Here is a 15585-nt window from a genome sequence, read left to right as displayed (position 1 = left end):
CTGGCACTGACATCTGGGCCTCTGCCATCCAGAAACAAGGGTTGGGGAGGGATGAAAAAAAAAAATGACCAAGCAAATTCCTGCAAGCTATGGAGAGTGAGAAAAGTCTCTTGTGGAACAGTTGTACTAGATCCCTAACTGGGGAGATAAAGAGTCTCTCTGAAGTCATTTGGATTCTGAGATGAAAAATAGCCAGGACATTGAAATGGATATAGTTGTCATAAATAAAGAATAGGAAGCATTTTTGGCCTATCATTTGCAGGATTATTATACTCTGTCCTAAAACTAAGAACCTTCTTGCTTCTCACCCAGAATAGTTTTCCTTAATTATATTTGCCCCAATTATTCTACGGCTATTGTTCTCTATACTTTGTATTGGAAATTAAATAATTATTTATTTATTTTTGAGTTGGAGTCTCACTCTTGTCACCCAGGCTGGAGTACAGTGGCACGCTCACTGACACTGCAGCCTCGACCTGCTGGGTTTAGATGATCCTTCTGCCTCAGCCTTTCAAGTTAGTGGAACTATAGATGCACGCCACCATGCCTGGCTAGTTTTTGTGATTTATTGTAGAGATGAGGTCTCACCAAGTTGCCCAGGCTGGTCTCGAACCCATGGGCTCAGGCAATCCTCTCACCTCGGCCTCCCAAAGTACTGGGATTATAGGCTGAGCTACTTCGCCAGACTGGAAATTATATATTTCAACCTCTTAACAAGATTTATCATAAAACAAATTTATTTCTCAGTAGTCTACTCTTTGGTTCATAGTACAGTATTAGAAAGATAATCTATATGGCAAATCAATGTCCATACGTACCTCTGGAAAGCATTGTGGAAGAATGCTGAACCATTGATCAGAAAGGAGCCGCAATTTCTCTTTCTCCATCTTGATGGCTCCATTTTCATTAGGAGAAAAATAAGATGTTGATTTTCAATTATTGCTGTATTCACTCATTCATTCACTTTTCGTGTATCTTATGTTGATTGTATGCTATGTGTAGGGTACTGTGATTTCTTTGTACATTTCCGCTCAAATTCAAGCAGTCATCAGTATGTCTGGACTGCCAGTTTTCCAGAAGGATGCTTTCCACATGCTTGGAAGAGATTCATAAGTAATTGGTGGCCACTAAATATTTTGTGTCACTGAGGCCACCGAAGTCCTAGTAATTTAGTTACTACAGCCTCTCGCTGCTTACAGCACCTTCAGCAACCACATCAACTAAGCCTGGGGCTCAGGCCTACAGGTTGCCCCGTGATCAGCTTGTGGGATCTGGAGCCACCACAACTTTCCAGGTGGCCTCAAGCAGGAGGGCCCGCAGGCAGCAGCAGTCAAAGGGTCAGCATTAGTAGCTCAGAAGAGTAGGGCAGCTGGAATGAACTCATTTCTTGTGCTTCTAGAGGCTGCTCCTGTCAAGGATGAGCCCTGCTGTTTGCTGGCTCTTCTTGAGTGACTGTGTCAGGCAGTCCTGTCTTAGGTATCTTTCAGATCTCTATGGCTCTGTGGTTCAGACCCTGGAGCTTATTTATTAGTCCAGCCTAATTCCTCTTGTATTTAGAAATTAAATGTCTTGGATGCTTCTTTACACAGCTTAGAATATTTTGAAGCAAGCGAACTTATAGTCCTGGCTCTGTTATTATCTGACCAACACTAGGCAAGTCACATCACTATGGATCTATTTTTAGAGTTAACATTTAAAAATAATTTTGCTTTCGTTTAATGGGCAGGTGCAATATGCTAGATACTATAAGGGAAATCTCTTGGGAAGCGTCTCCTCTTCTAAAGTGCTTGGATTCAGGGCCGATTACCCCCTAAGAGCCATGCCAATATCTTCCACTATAATCCCAGGACACTCTGAGGCCAGCACTGGTGGAAAGAAATATTTAGATTAACCCCTTTATTATACAGATGAAGATATTGAGATGCAGACAAGAAAAATAGCTTTCACAAGGTCATGCAGATGTTTAGCGGGAGAGCAGGTACAGAACTCAGCGTCCAGGCTCCCAGCACAATATTCTTCCCTCTGCACATCTTGGCTGTGATTCTGAATCATCTTGGAGCAGTGCAGTGCTGGGAACCGAATATCCCTCTTTTCTCAGGTGCCACATGAACCATGCTGGTGTATTAAATGTTTTCATTGTGAAAACTTCCAGTCATACGCCAAAGCAAAGGGAAGTTAAAGGGGAACTCTCATGCTTTAACCATGACCAACAATCGCCTTTTTTGGTTTCATCCATACTTCCTTTTTAATTGCTACATATTTCAAAACGAATCCCAGGCTATATCATTTCTCTTACAAATACTTCTGTTCGTTTTTCTAATAGCTATGAATTGTGAAATACCATTATCCTATTTAATGCAATTAATAATTTTTAATATCATCAAATAGTCAGTTTGTATTTAGCTATTTTTCAAACATGTTCTTTTTTTCTTTACATTTTAAAAACTTTATTTTATTTTATTTTATTTTTTTTATTTACTTTTTGAGTTGGCGTCTCACTCTATCGCCCAGACTGGAGTGCAGTGGCCGCTCCCGGCCACCACAGCCTCAACCTGTTGGGCTCCGGCGATCCTTCCGGTAATTATGATATTACTTCCGAGGAGCTGGAACTACAGGCGTGCGCTACCACTCCCGGCTGATTTTTTGATTTATTGTAGAGATGAGGTCTCGCCAAGTTGCCCAGGCGGGACTCGAACCCGCGGGCTCAGGCAATCCACTCGCCTCGGCCTCCCAAGGCGCGGAATTACAGGCTGAGCCACCGAGCCCGGCTAACTTTATTTTATTATAGAGATGGGTGGTACAAGTCAGGATTAGGTATATAAGTAATTATGTGCAGGTGAAGTCTGGGCCTCCAACGGGTCCTCACTTCCCCTGGTTTAGGACCAGGAACCCTTTATATTGTTATGTGTACCCGCCTCCACCCCTCCAGCCCTCCCCTGGCCGTTTTCCACAACTGCTAATCCCTCCTTGGTCAAACATTATTTTCGACAGCAGTTTTATTCAAATTGTTATCAAAACAAAGGACATGCATTACATTTGGTGGATTATGTCTTGTAAAGATTGTTTTTCTCTAATATTTGACAGTTCTTTATCCTTATTTTTCCTTGCTCTTCATGAGCTACAGAATAAAGTACTTTTTCCGTAGGGTTTTCTATATTGCAAACTTGGCTAACTGCACCCTTGAGGTGCTGTTTAACATGTTTCTCTATTTCACATCTTATCGTAAATTGGCAGATGTACCTAGAAGCTCTATTTGATACAAGTTCAATTTTTTGGTAAGACTATATCGTAGGTAGTGTGTGTACTTCCAATTTGCATTACATCAGATGGCTATAATGCCTGGCTTTATCCCTTTTCGGGATGTTAAAATTGATCCATAGGTTGCAGTATTGTGAGTTTGATAATATCCATTATAAAATTCCCCGTTAGCTTCTTACCAAAGGGTTTTAGCTGCCATCATCCAGATCAATCATTTCATTAAGGATTGTAAATGCATGACTTCTAATTCTATCATTTTTTCTGCATTTGTTAATTAGAACTCTTGTGTAAAGGGCTTTCCCTCATCAATTATTTGTCTATGCTAAAATACAGTGCATACAAGAAAGGTAGATAGATGCCTTTATTTTCAATTTTCAGAATAATAAATATTCTAGCAGTAGTGCGCAATAAGAAGGTATTATTATTTTGGAATTTTGAAAGCTCATGGATTTTACCTATCTGGTGCATTAATATTTTTGGTGTTCCAATTGTCATAATAAGATGTCTCAGACTTACGTTGTACATACCCCCAAACCTGGGGTTGACCATTTCTACAAAGAGTCCTGAGTCCTTTTAGTGAGAAACTTTACTGAGATAGCCTTATATGGTCAGTAGGTTTGTTGTCTCCTGTAGACTTATTGGTGAACATGAATTATGATATTACTAGTTTATATAATAGAGTACATGGTTTTTATTTAACTTTATTAGTTTATATTTGTATCTCTTCTTTTTACACTAACAATCTCCTTTGTATCTGATGCTCACACAGCTCATTCACAATCTCATATGGCACTTAATAAGGTGGAGACTGGGAATTCCTTGAGACTCTTTGGGCACCAGATGACCCATGCAATGCCTTTTCTGAGTGCTAAAATATGACACTGCACATACAATAGATACTCAAATCTTTGTTAAACTGAGTTAAAGTCCAAGCATGTTTTGAAAATGACTGCTTTCTGAGGTCCAGGGAAGTAGAAACTCCTAAAGTTAAGGAATCTTAGCCAGTTTCTAGCCCAGCCTCTACATTGACCATTGGGAAGACTGAAGCCAAGAAGATGAAGCAAGGGGAATAGGACTAAGGGAAAGGAAAAGATATAAAATATATTACCTCCCATAGAAGAGGGTGAGCAGGGAGGCATTGGTGGAGAAAGTAAAGTGGGTGTTCAGCTTTCGACAGGTAAATGCCTGCAGCTTGTGTCTGCTTTGAGACAGTTTGCCCCTCACCTTTCTAAGTACAAACAGCATATGGCTCCAGTTCAAGTGAGAAGGTAGTAGGAGTGTTTGTTTTCTACCTCTTTAGTGGAATCAATACATCGTTTTATTCAGCCTACCTAGGAGCATTCTGAATACCAAAATAATTACATTTTAATATAAAACATGCATGTGCTGCTGAGAACTCAACATGCCATTCTTATTTGTTATCTTCATAGGTCCTGACAGTGCTTCTATACTATGTGACCTGGGATAAGTCACATGACCTATGTATCCATGTTCTCATCCATAAAATGAACTGAGGAGATTTAGTTTAATTATTTCTCTCTTTTTAAAATTTTCTTTTTTAATTTAAAAGATGTGGGGGTACAATTCAGGGTGAGGTATGCAAATGTTCATTATGCAGGTTCATCTTGTTGATGAGGTGCGCCTTCCCCCTCCCCTGGCAGCTTCCTTCAACTGCCAATCCCACTCCTGCTCCCCTTCCCCTGACAGTTTCTCCCTACTGTCAAACCCTTTCTTATAGTATTATGATAATTGTTCAAGGTCCGCTTATGAGTGAGAACATATGGTACTCTGTTCTTTGTTTCTGTGATGGATCACTGAGTATGATCGATTCTAAATCCATACAAGTTGCCGTGAAGTCCATATGTTTATCCTTCTTTATGACTGCATAATATTCCATTGTGTATATGTACCACATTTTTTTTAATCCAGTCCAGCTTTGATGGACAACATGGTTGGTTCCATGTTTTTGCAATTTTGAATAGAGCTGCAACAAACATATGTGAGCAGGTATCTTTTTTGTAGAATGATTTGTGTTCCTCCAGGTATTCCCAATAGGGGAATTGCTGGGCCATATGGAAGGTCAGTTTCTAGTTCTTTCAGAAATCACCACACTGTCTTCCAAAGAGGTTGCACTAGTTTAAATTTCCACCAGCAGTGTAGAAGTGTTCCTTTTTCTTTGCATCCTCACCAGCATCTGTTGTTCTTTGTTTTATTAATGATGGCCATTCTTACTGGGGTTAGGTGGTATCTCAATGTGGTTTTGATTTGTGTTTCTCTGATGATTAGTGAGGCTGAGCCCTTTTTCATGTGTCTGTTGGCTGCACATATATCTTCTTTTGATAAGTGTCTATTCATGTCTTTTGCCCACTTTTTGTTTTTTTTTTTTTTTTGAGCTGAAATCTCACTCTGTTGCCCAGACTGGAGTGCAGTGGCCGCTCCCGGCCACCGCAGCCTCGCCTGCTGGGCTCCAGCGATCCTTTCGCCTCAGCCTTCCAAGTAGCCGGAATTATAGGCATGCGCTACCACACCCGGCTGATTTTTTGATTTATTGTAGAGATGAGGTCTCGCTGCCCAGGCGGGTCTCGAACCCGCAGGCTCAGGCAATCCACTCACCTCAGCCTCCCAAAGGCGCGGGATTACAGGCTAAGCCACCGAGCCCAGCCTTTTGCCCACTTTTTAATGAGGTTGTTTTTTTCTTTTAGACACGTTTGAGTTCCTTGTAGATCCTAGATGTTAAGCCTTTGTCAGATACAAAGTAGGCAAATATTTTTTTTTTCCATTCTGTGGGCTGTCTCCCTGCTCTCTTGATGGTTTCTTTGGCTTTGCAGAAGCTTGCCAGTTTGATGAGGTCCCACTTGTCTATCTTATCTCTTACAGCCTGGGAACTTGGGGATTTGATCAGGAATTGGTTGCCAGTTCTGATTTCCATACGGGTGTCTCCTGCATTTTTTAGGATTCTTAACAGTTTGAGGTTTTACATTTAGGTGTTTGATCCATTTAGAGTTAATTTTTGTGTATGGTGATAGTTAGGGGTCCTGTTTCAATCTTCTGCATGTGATCAGTCAGTTTTCCCAGAGCCATTTACTGAATAGGTTCTGCTTTCCCCAGTGGTTGATGGTGGAGGCTTTGCCAAAGATAAGTTCATTGAGAAATTGAAGTTTTGCTTCTGAAATCTCTGTCTGTTACATTGGTCCATATGCCTGTTCTTATACCAATACCAGACTGTTTTGATTATTGCAGCCTTAATAGTGAAGTTTAAAGTCTAGAAGTGTAAAACCTCCTTCTTTGCTTCTTTTGCTAAGGATTGTTTTGGCTATTTGTGGTCGTTTATGTTTCCATATTAATTTCTGTATTGTCATTTCCAGGTCTGAGAAGAATGATGTTGATAACTTAATGGGTATTGTGTTGAATCTGTAGACTGCTTTTGGTAGGATGGATATCTTAACAATGTTGATTCTTCCTATCCACGAGCATGGAATATTTTTTCATTTGTTTGTGTCCTCTTGGATTTCTTGGGAAGTGTTTTGTAGTTCTCATTGTAAAGGTCTTTCACTTCTCTGGTTAGGAAGATACCAAGGTATTTCATATTTTGTGTGGCTATTGTGAATGGTATTGTGGTTTTCATTTGGTTCTCCGCCTGCTTCTTGTTGGTGTATAAGAATGCAACTGTCTTTTGCACATTTATTTTGTGCCCTGGGAAAAGTCCTTTATCAGTGCAAGCAGTTTTTGACAGATTCCCTTGGATTTTCAAGGTATAGGATCATATCATCAGCAAAGAGGGATAACATAACTTCCTCTTTTCCTATTTGGATACCCCTGATTTTTTTTTTTCTTGTCTAATTGGTCTAGCTAGGGCTTCCAACTCAATTTTAAACAAGAGGGGTGAGAGTGAGCAGCCTTGTCTTGTTCCAGCTTTCAGGTGAAATGTTTCTAGTTTCTGTCCATTTAGCAATATGTTAGCTGTGAATTTATCTTAGATGGCGCTTACTATTTTGAGTTATGTCCCTTCTATACCTAGGTGTTTGAGGGTTTTAATCAAGAAGGGGTGTTGAATTTTGTCAAAAGTTTTTTCTGCATCTAATGATATAATCGTGTGGTTCTTGTTTTTACATCTGTTGGTATATTTAATTAAATTACTGGTCTTGTGATTGTTGAACCAGCCCTGCATCCTGGGAATGAAGCCTACTTGGTCATGGTGGATGATTTTTGAGATGTGCTTTTGGATCCAATTTGCTAGAATCTTCTTGAGGATTTTTTCATCTATGTTCATCCCGGATATTGGCCTATAGTTCTCTTTTTTGATGGATCTTTACCTGGTTTGGGTATCAGTATGATGTTAGCTTTGTAAATGTTTTGGGAATAATTTCATCTTTCTCAATTGCCTGGAATACTTTCAATAGGATTGATAGCTGCTCCTTCTTGTACATTTTGTAGAATTCTGTTGGAAAGCTGTCTGGTCCAGAGCTTTTTTTTTTGTAGGTAGTTTTCTTTTGACCGAGTCATTTCCTGGGTTTTTATTGGTCTATTTAGTGTCTCAACGTCTTCTTGTTTCAACCTGGGGAAGTTGTATGATGTCAGAAAGTCCTCCATCTCATTTAGGTTATCAAATTTGCTTCCATATGGGTGTATGTAGTAATCTCTGATAATTTTTTGTATTTCTTCAAGGTCAGTTGTGATTAGATATTTTGTATTTCTGATTGTGTTTATTTGGGCTTTTTCTCTTTTTTTCTTGGCCATTCTGGCTAGGGGTCCATCAATCTTGTTAATTCTTAAAGAACCAACTTTTTGTTTTGTTGATGCTGTCTATATTTTTGTCTTCTATGTCCCATATTTGGACTTTTATTTTGGTGATCAGATTCTTCTGCTGAAGTTAGGGTTTTTGTGGTCTTCTCTTTCCAGTTCCCTTAGGTGATTTGTTAGGCTGTCAACTTGTGATCTTTTTGTTTTCTTGACGTGTGTTCATAGAGATATAAATCCTTCTCCTAGAATTGCTTTCATGGTATCCCAATGTAAGATGTTTATTCCTTTTCATTTGTTTCCAGGCATCTTTTAATTCTGTTTTGATTTCAGTGTTGACCCAGTGTTGTTCAGCATCATGCTGTTTACTGTCCATGTCTTTGTGGGCTTTGGGAAAATGGTGTTGGTGTTAATATTTATTTTTATTCCACTGTGGTCTGAGAAGGTGCATGGCAATATTTCAACCTTATGGAATTTGTTTGTGCTTGATTTATGGCTGAGGATGTGATCGATCTTGGAGTACATTCCATGTGGTGATGAATGGAATGTACATTCTGTGCATAGACTATTCTGTAGGTATCTTTTAAGTCCATTTGGTCAAGTGTCAAGTTTAGGTTCTGAATCTCCTTGTTGATTTTTTTGCCTTGATGATCTATCTAGGGCTGTTAGTGGGGGTATTAAAGTCTCCTGCTATAATAGTGTTAGAGTCAATATCTTTTTTTTAGTTTACTTAGTAGCTGCTTTACAAATGCTGGTGCTCTTGTGTTGGGTGCATGTATGTTTAGGATGGATATTTTTTATTGATGGATTGAACCTTTTATCATTATGTATTGTCCTTTCATATCTTGTAAATTTTTTATAGCTTTAGGTTGTTTTGTCTGATATTAAGATCATGACTCCTGCCTTCCTTTGTGATCCATTTGCCTGGAAACTCATTTTCCATCCTTTAACATTGAGTCTGTATGCATCCCTTGTGGTGAGATGAGTTTCCTGGATGCAGCAAATAACTGGGTTGTGTGTGTGTGTGTTTTTTTAAATCCAGTTTGCCATTCTGTGTTTTTTCAGTGGTGCATTTAATCCATTCACATTCCGGTTGATTATTGAAATGTGATGTTTATCTCTGTCATGAGAATCTTATAAAGTTTTTTCTTTGTTTGCTTGTTTTCTTTTGGCTTTGGGGTTGATATATGTGTGTGCTTTCAAGTTTGTTGTTGCGATGTATTCTTTGTTGATTCTGTGCTCTGCTGTTCTCTTGGGCAGTGTGTGGTCATTCTTTTTTTTTCTTCTGTGCTTAATACCTTTTGAAGTGGCTCCTGTAGAACTGGCCTGGAAACTGTATAAGCTCTTAGGGATTGGATGCCCGGGAATGATTTTACTTCTCCATCACTGATGAAGCTGAGCTTGGCTGGGTAGGGAATTCTTGGTTGAAATTGTTTATCTTTGAGGACTTTGAATATTGGACTCCAGTCTCTTCTTGCTTGTGGTGTTTCTGCTGATAGGTCTGCTGCTATTCTGATGGGTTTTCCCCAGTAGGCAGTGTGACCTTCCTCTCTTACTACCTTTAGGATTTTTTCTTTTGTGCCTACTTTGTAGGTGAATTACTATGTGTTTAGGGGTTCATCTTCTCATTTGATGTCTTGTGGGAATCTCTGTATCTCTTGTGTTTGGTCACATCTCTAGTGAGATGGGGAAAGTTTTCTTGAATAACCTCCTGGAACTTGCTCCAAGGTATTCTCTTTCCCTTTCTTCTTCTGGGATACCAATCAGGCATAGGTTTGGCTTCTTGATATAATTGCACATCTCTTGTAGTCATTGGTCTTTCTTTCTATGTTTTTTACAGATCGGGTTAATTCCATGTTCTGGTCTTCAAGTTCTGAGATTCTTTTGCCTGCATGATTTATTCTGAATTCCATGCTTACCATCATGTGATTTCCTGGATGAAATTTTTTATGGCCAAAATCTTGGTTACAAATTCTTTCAGTGTGGTATCTTGTCTTTCTTGAGTCTTACTCACTCTTTCCATCCATTTTCTAATCCTTGTTGTAGTCTAGGGCCAGTTTCCATTATTTGGGCTCCAGAGATCTGATTTTTCAGGTGTTTTCTCTTTGTTATACTTGAAATTACCTGTGGTCTTCCATTGGTTTTTCCTCATTTGTGACAGATCTCTTGCTTTTCTCTTTAGTTATGTTATTCAGTGGCAGTGGGTGAGGCTTCCACTTCTGATGTTTTCTCAGTCCTCTATTCTTCCCTGATCCAGGTTCCAGATTTGTTCTCTTTTGAAACAGGACTGTGGGTGGAAAGCTTTGCTGTCTCTTGTAGTTTTGAAAGCTAAATAAGATAGAGGATGGGGAGCTAGGATTCAGAAACTACTTGCAAATCACAAAGTTTTCTGATTGTGGTATAGGTTCCTTGAGACCCACTCCCCACCACTACTCTACATGATCATGCAATGGGTATGTGTGTGTACATCCAGAGTCCAAAATACAGTAGTGGCAATGAGAAGAACAGAGAAAAACAGAATGAAATAAGGTGAACCAAAATTTAAAAAAGTAAATAAAAATGAAAAAAGTCCAAAGCAATGAAAGCAGAAACCAAAGAAAAAAATAATTGAACACACACACCACAATAAACTGGAATAGCAACAAAGTGAAACAAAGCCAAAAACAACAACAAAAAACTGAGAAAACTAAACAGACACACACACACATCTAGCACAAAATGAATGGGGAAGAAAAAGAGAAAGACTGGAAAAAAATGAAAAAGAAATCAGATTGAACCCTCACACATATATTCACATACTCCTTAAACTAAGAGAGAGAGAAAGAGAGAGAGAGAGAGAGAGAGAGAGAAACACAAGAAAAAAAAACCCAACGAAAACCCCTCAAAAGACAAAAAACAAAAAAACGGAAAGATGAACATTCATACACACATAAACAGAAAACAAAAAACAAAAGAAGAAAGAAAAAAGAGGAAGGGTATGCAGATCAAACCCTCACATACACATTCATGCACAAAGGAAAAGCACTTAAAAAAAGTCGAAAAACTAACAAACAAGCAGGCAAGAAATTTTTAAAAATGAAAAAAAAAAAAAAGAAGAAAGAAATTCTGCCCTCTTGTGGCAGGTTCTGCAATTGTGCCTCTTATTTGCTTCTCTGTGGTCTCCTATAGAGCTTTCATCTCTTTCACTCTCTTCCCAGTGTCCAGACTAGGAAAGGAGGAGGGGCCGTGGGGGTGGATGAGGCTGCAGTCCTCCCCTCCCACTCCAGCATGGTCAGGGGAATCCTCTGCAGTTGGGAGGTGAGGGATTGTCTCTTCCCCTGGTATGTACTCACAGGGGGGGCCCCAGCCAGACCTCTCCTGGAATGGAGTTCTCTATTGCAGTTGACGTCCAGACTCCCCCTGGATTTGTCCCCCTCAGTTGTGCCCCAGGCGTGTGAGTCTGATGTTCAGAGGATCAGCTCTGGACTCACCACTGATCTCTTTGGAAGTCTTCCTCGTGCTTCTCTGGCCACACCCTTTGTCCCACAGCTGAATCAGGGTAGGGGGTGGAGAGTCTGAGACTCAGCACTTGTTCTGTCCCTCCGAAGTTTGTGCTTTCAGGATGTTCCCTCTGAGTCACCATCAACCCCTGAGGTCGTTGATCCACTGGTCACAGATGTCGGGTCTGTTGTTCTGTGGTGTACAAGTCAGAGCACTTTCTTACCCCGTTTTCAAGATGGTGGTGGAGTGTTCTTCTGTCTTCTCTGGTGGGACTCTGCCTCTGGGATCCTTCCTGAGCCCTTGCTACCAGTGTCCAGCCAGGCATTGCAGTGGTGAGGTGAAGCCTGGAGGTGGCAGTCTCTCCTGCTGCAGTGGTGAGGCAGAGCCTGGAGCTGGTAGTCTTTCCCCGCCACTTCTTGGTAGGAAAACTTTTGTCATTAACAAGGAAATGGGCCAGGCTCGATGGCTCAGTCTGGAATCCCAGCACTTGGGGAGGCCGAGGTGAGTGGATTGCCTGAGCCTACAGGTTCAAGACCAGCCCGGGCAACTTGGCGAGAACTTGTCTCTACAATAAATTAAAAAAAAAAATAGATGGATATGGTAGCATGTGGCATTAGTTCCAGCTACTTGGAAGGCTGAGGCGGAAGGATCACTGGAGCCCTGCAGGTTGATGCTGGGGTGGCCGTGAGCATGCCACTGCACTCCAGCCTGGGCAACCAAGACTCCAACTCAATAAAATAAAATAAAAAACAAAAAAACTGGCACTCGGCTTCTGTGACCCAGGAAGCACTAGGGACCAAGCAGAGCAGCTGCATCATCAGCTGCTTCACCAGATGGGCCCTGATCACTTGCTCATGAGCCCCTACTTAGTCAGTCTTTCCCAGCATCTTCTTTCCAGGAAGGGTTTTGTTGACTTTAAAAAATGGTGCTTGACTTCTGCATCTTGGGATTGCTAGGGTCCAAGCCGGGCAGCTGTGGCACCAGCCACCAGGAGAGCCCCAGCTGCTTGCTCCCATGCCCTCACTCACATGCCCACTCACTCACTGACACCTACTCAAAATTTTCCATACACTCACTTACACGGGACTCGTGCAGTTTTACTGGCTCGGCTGCCATCTTTCTGACACTGCCTCTAGCCATTTCGAATGATAATGCGGCAAGCTGCCACATGAGGAGACAATCGATTGAGTGTACATAGTTCTCACACTCTTGCATTTCCAAAAGTTCCAGTTTATTTATATCTAGCAATAGGTTCCCTGTTGTGACCAAAAAATGTAATATTTGAAGAAAAATTTGGTAGAAGACAGGCTATGCACTTCTTCGTTTTTGAGCTTTAGAAAGCATTGTGGGTTTTTTGTAAAACATTACTGGTCCCATCCAATCACTTCTCCTTAGAACTATAATTAATTCAACTTAGCATAACTCAATATATATCTGTTGAATATTTATCTTTCATATATGAGGGGACTTCAAAAAGGTTGTGGGAAAATGGAATTAAATGATAAGAATAAAAAAACCCTTTATTTCTTAATATAACCTCCAGCAAGTTTAAGACACTTTTGTAAGTGATGATACCACCCATTTAGTCCATCGCTAAATAAATGAGGATCCTGGAAATTTAACCATGTTAATACAGTCTTTTTTACATTATTCTCTGAAGAAAAATGGGCACCCTTTAAAGAGGTTTTAAGGTTAGGAAACAAAGGAAAGTCAGAAGGAGCAAAATCAACATGGTAGGGTGGATGCCTAATGATTTTCCACTGAAACTCTTGTAAAATTGTCCTTGTTTGATTACAGGAATGAGCAGGAACATTGCTGTGATGAAGAAGGACTCTTTGGTGAAGATTTCCTGGGCAATTTTTTTGCTAAAGTTTTGGCTAACTTTCTCAAAACATGCTACCCAGAAAGTCAGCAAGCAAAATGCTCTGACCATTCCAAAAAGCTGTTGCCATGACTTTGGCTCTTGACTGGTCCTGCTTTGCTTTGACTGGACCACTTCTACCTCTTGGCAGCCATTGTGATTTTTCTTCCTATTGTACTAGTAAAACCATGTTTTATCTCCTGTGACAATCCCTCAAACAAATGATTCAGGATCGTGGTACCATTTGTTTAAAATTTCCAGTGAAAGCTCTGCTCTTGTCTGTAGCTGATCTTGGCACAATAATTTTGGCACCCATTGAGTGGGAGGTTTACTCAACTTTAGTTTTTCAATCAGAATTGTGTAAGTGGAACCAGTTAAGAAGTCTATGGCATTGGCTACTGTTTCTGCTGTGAATCATCAGTCCTCTTCATTTAGGTCACAGACAAGATGAATTATTTCCTCGAAAATTAATGTGAATGGTCAGTTGCTGTGGATTTCATCTTCAACATCATCTCGTCCCTTTTTGAAACGAGTTATTCATTTGTAAACTGATGATTTCCTTGGGGCATTGTCTTCATACACTTCTTTGTAAGTCATCGGTGATTTCACCATTCTTCCAGCCAAGCTTCACCATAAATTTAATGTTTGTTCTTGCTTCAATTTCAGCAAAATTTATATTGCTCTGATAGGAGCAGTTTTCTTTTTGAAAATTTTTTATTTTAAAGATGTGGGTTACAATTCAGGGTTAGGTATACAAATGTTCATTACGCAGGTACCCTTGTTGATGAGGTGTGTCCCCCAACGTCCCCCCATAGATTCCCACTACTGCCAATCCCGCACCCCTTCCCCCCCTCACTCCTGTCTCCGGCATTTTCCCACTACTACCGATCCTTTTCTTATAGTATTACAATAACTGTTTAAGGTCTGCTTATGAATAAGAACATGAGACACTCAGTTCTTTGTTTCTTTTTTTTTTTTTGAGTTGGAGTCTCACTCTGTCGCCCAGTCCGGAGTGCAGTGACCACTCCCGGCCACCGCAGCCTCCACCTGCTGGGCTTTGGCGATCCTTCCGCCTCAGCCTTCCGAGTAGCCGGAATCACAGGCGCGCGCTACCATGCCAGGCTGATTTTTTGATTTATTGTAGAGATGAGGTCTCGCTGCCCAGGCGGGTCTTGAACCCGCGGGCTCAGTCAATCCACTCACCTCAGCCTCCCAAAGGCGTAGGATTACAGGCTGAGCCACCGAGCCCGGTGTGATATATTTTCTATCTTTTAGACAAGCACAAGCGTTGCAATTTCAGTTTCATGTGTTTTTCTGAAGAGCTGTAACATGTCCTGGCAAGCGGCAGTCTATAAAACATATACTTGGATTTCACCTTCATCTTTGAAATAACAGCCTGACCGTGTTTTCAATGCACATGTCTGTAGTCAGTGCCTGATTTCCTTTGTGCTGTTTATCTTTTAATAAAAAGATAAAGCACAAACATTTTTTAAAATCACAAAACACCTCTACAAAGAAATTTACTAAAATATCTACACAGAGGAATAGCTGTGACATCTATGAATAACGGCTACGTGTGGATCTCTTAAAATCAAATGAAAGATAAAGGTAGAAATATGTCCAAAGCCATTTAGAATTTTCTAAAGCTGCTTCTTGCATTCCAGGATCGGGTGGGATTCCTACCCATTTGTTGTCTTCCTCATCCCTGTTTCAATAACAAAGCCTGTATCCAGACACATCTTTACCAAATTGCCAAATTGCATGCATTTGCATTCTCTCCCTGATCAAACCCACAAAGTACTACATCAATTTTTGCATAGTCGCACCCTAAACTACTCTACAATTAAACCTAGATAATAAGGACCTCAGAGAGGAGATAAAAATTATAGATAGTCCTAAACAAATGTCAAAACAGCTGAAAGAAAAGCTCCATTTAACTTATATGAAAACTAACCTAGCTCCTTACAGGCAAAGTGATTGCCAAGAATTCCAGAAGGAGTCTGGTGATGGGTCACGAAGGAAGCGTGTCTCATACATCACCTTGTTCTGCGTGGTTCAGAAGGAAGCGTTCTTCATCAGTGGAAGCAATAGGGGATTGAAAAATATGTGGCGAATGGTGCCATGTAGCTTTGGGAACGACTTTGCTGCATTTTCTCCCGTGCATGACATTTTAAATGTAACTGCCTCTTGCCAAGAGCAGCACAAAAGCCCTAAAATGAATTTTTGATGGTTGAGTATGAGCCCCATGA

The sequence above is a fragment of the Carlito syrichta genome, unplaced genomic scaffold (genome assembly GCF_000164805.1).
Source record: "Carlito syrichta isolate Samal-C Ts95f unplaced genomic scaffold, Tarsius_syrichta-2.0.1 Scaffold138016, whole genome shotgun sequence".
NCBI classification, from domain to species: domain Eukaryota; kingdom Metazoa; phylum Chordata; class Mammalia; order Primates; family Tarsiidae; genus Carlito; species Carlito syrichta.
This window is presented reverse-complemented; position numbering follows the sequence as displayed.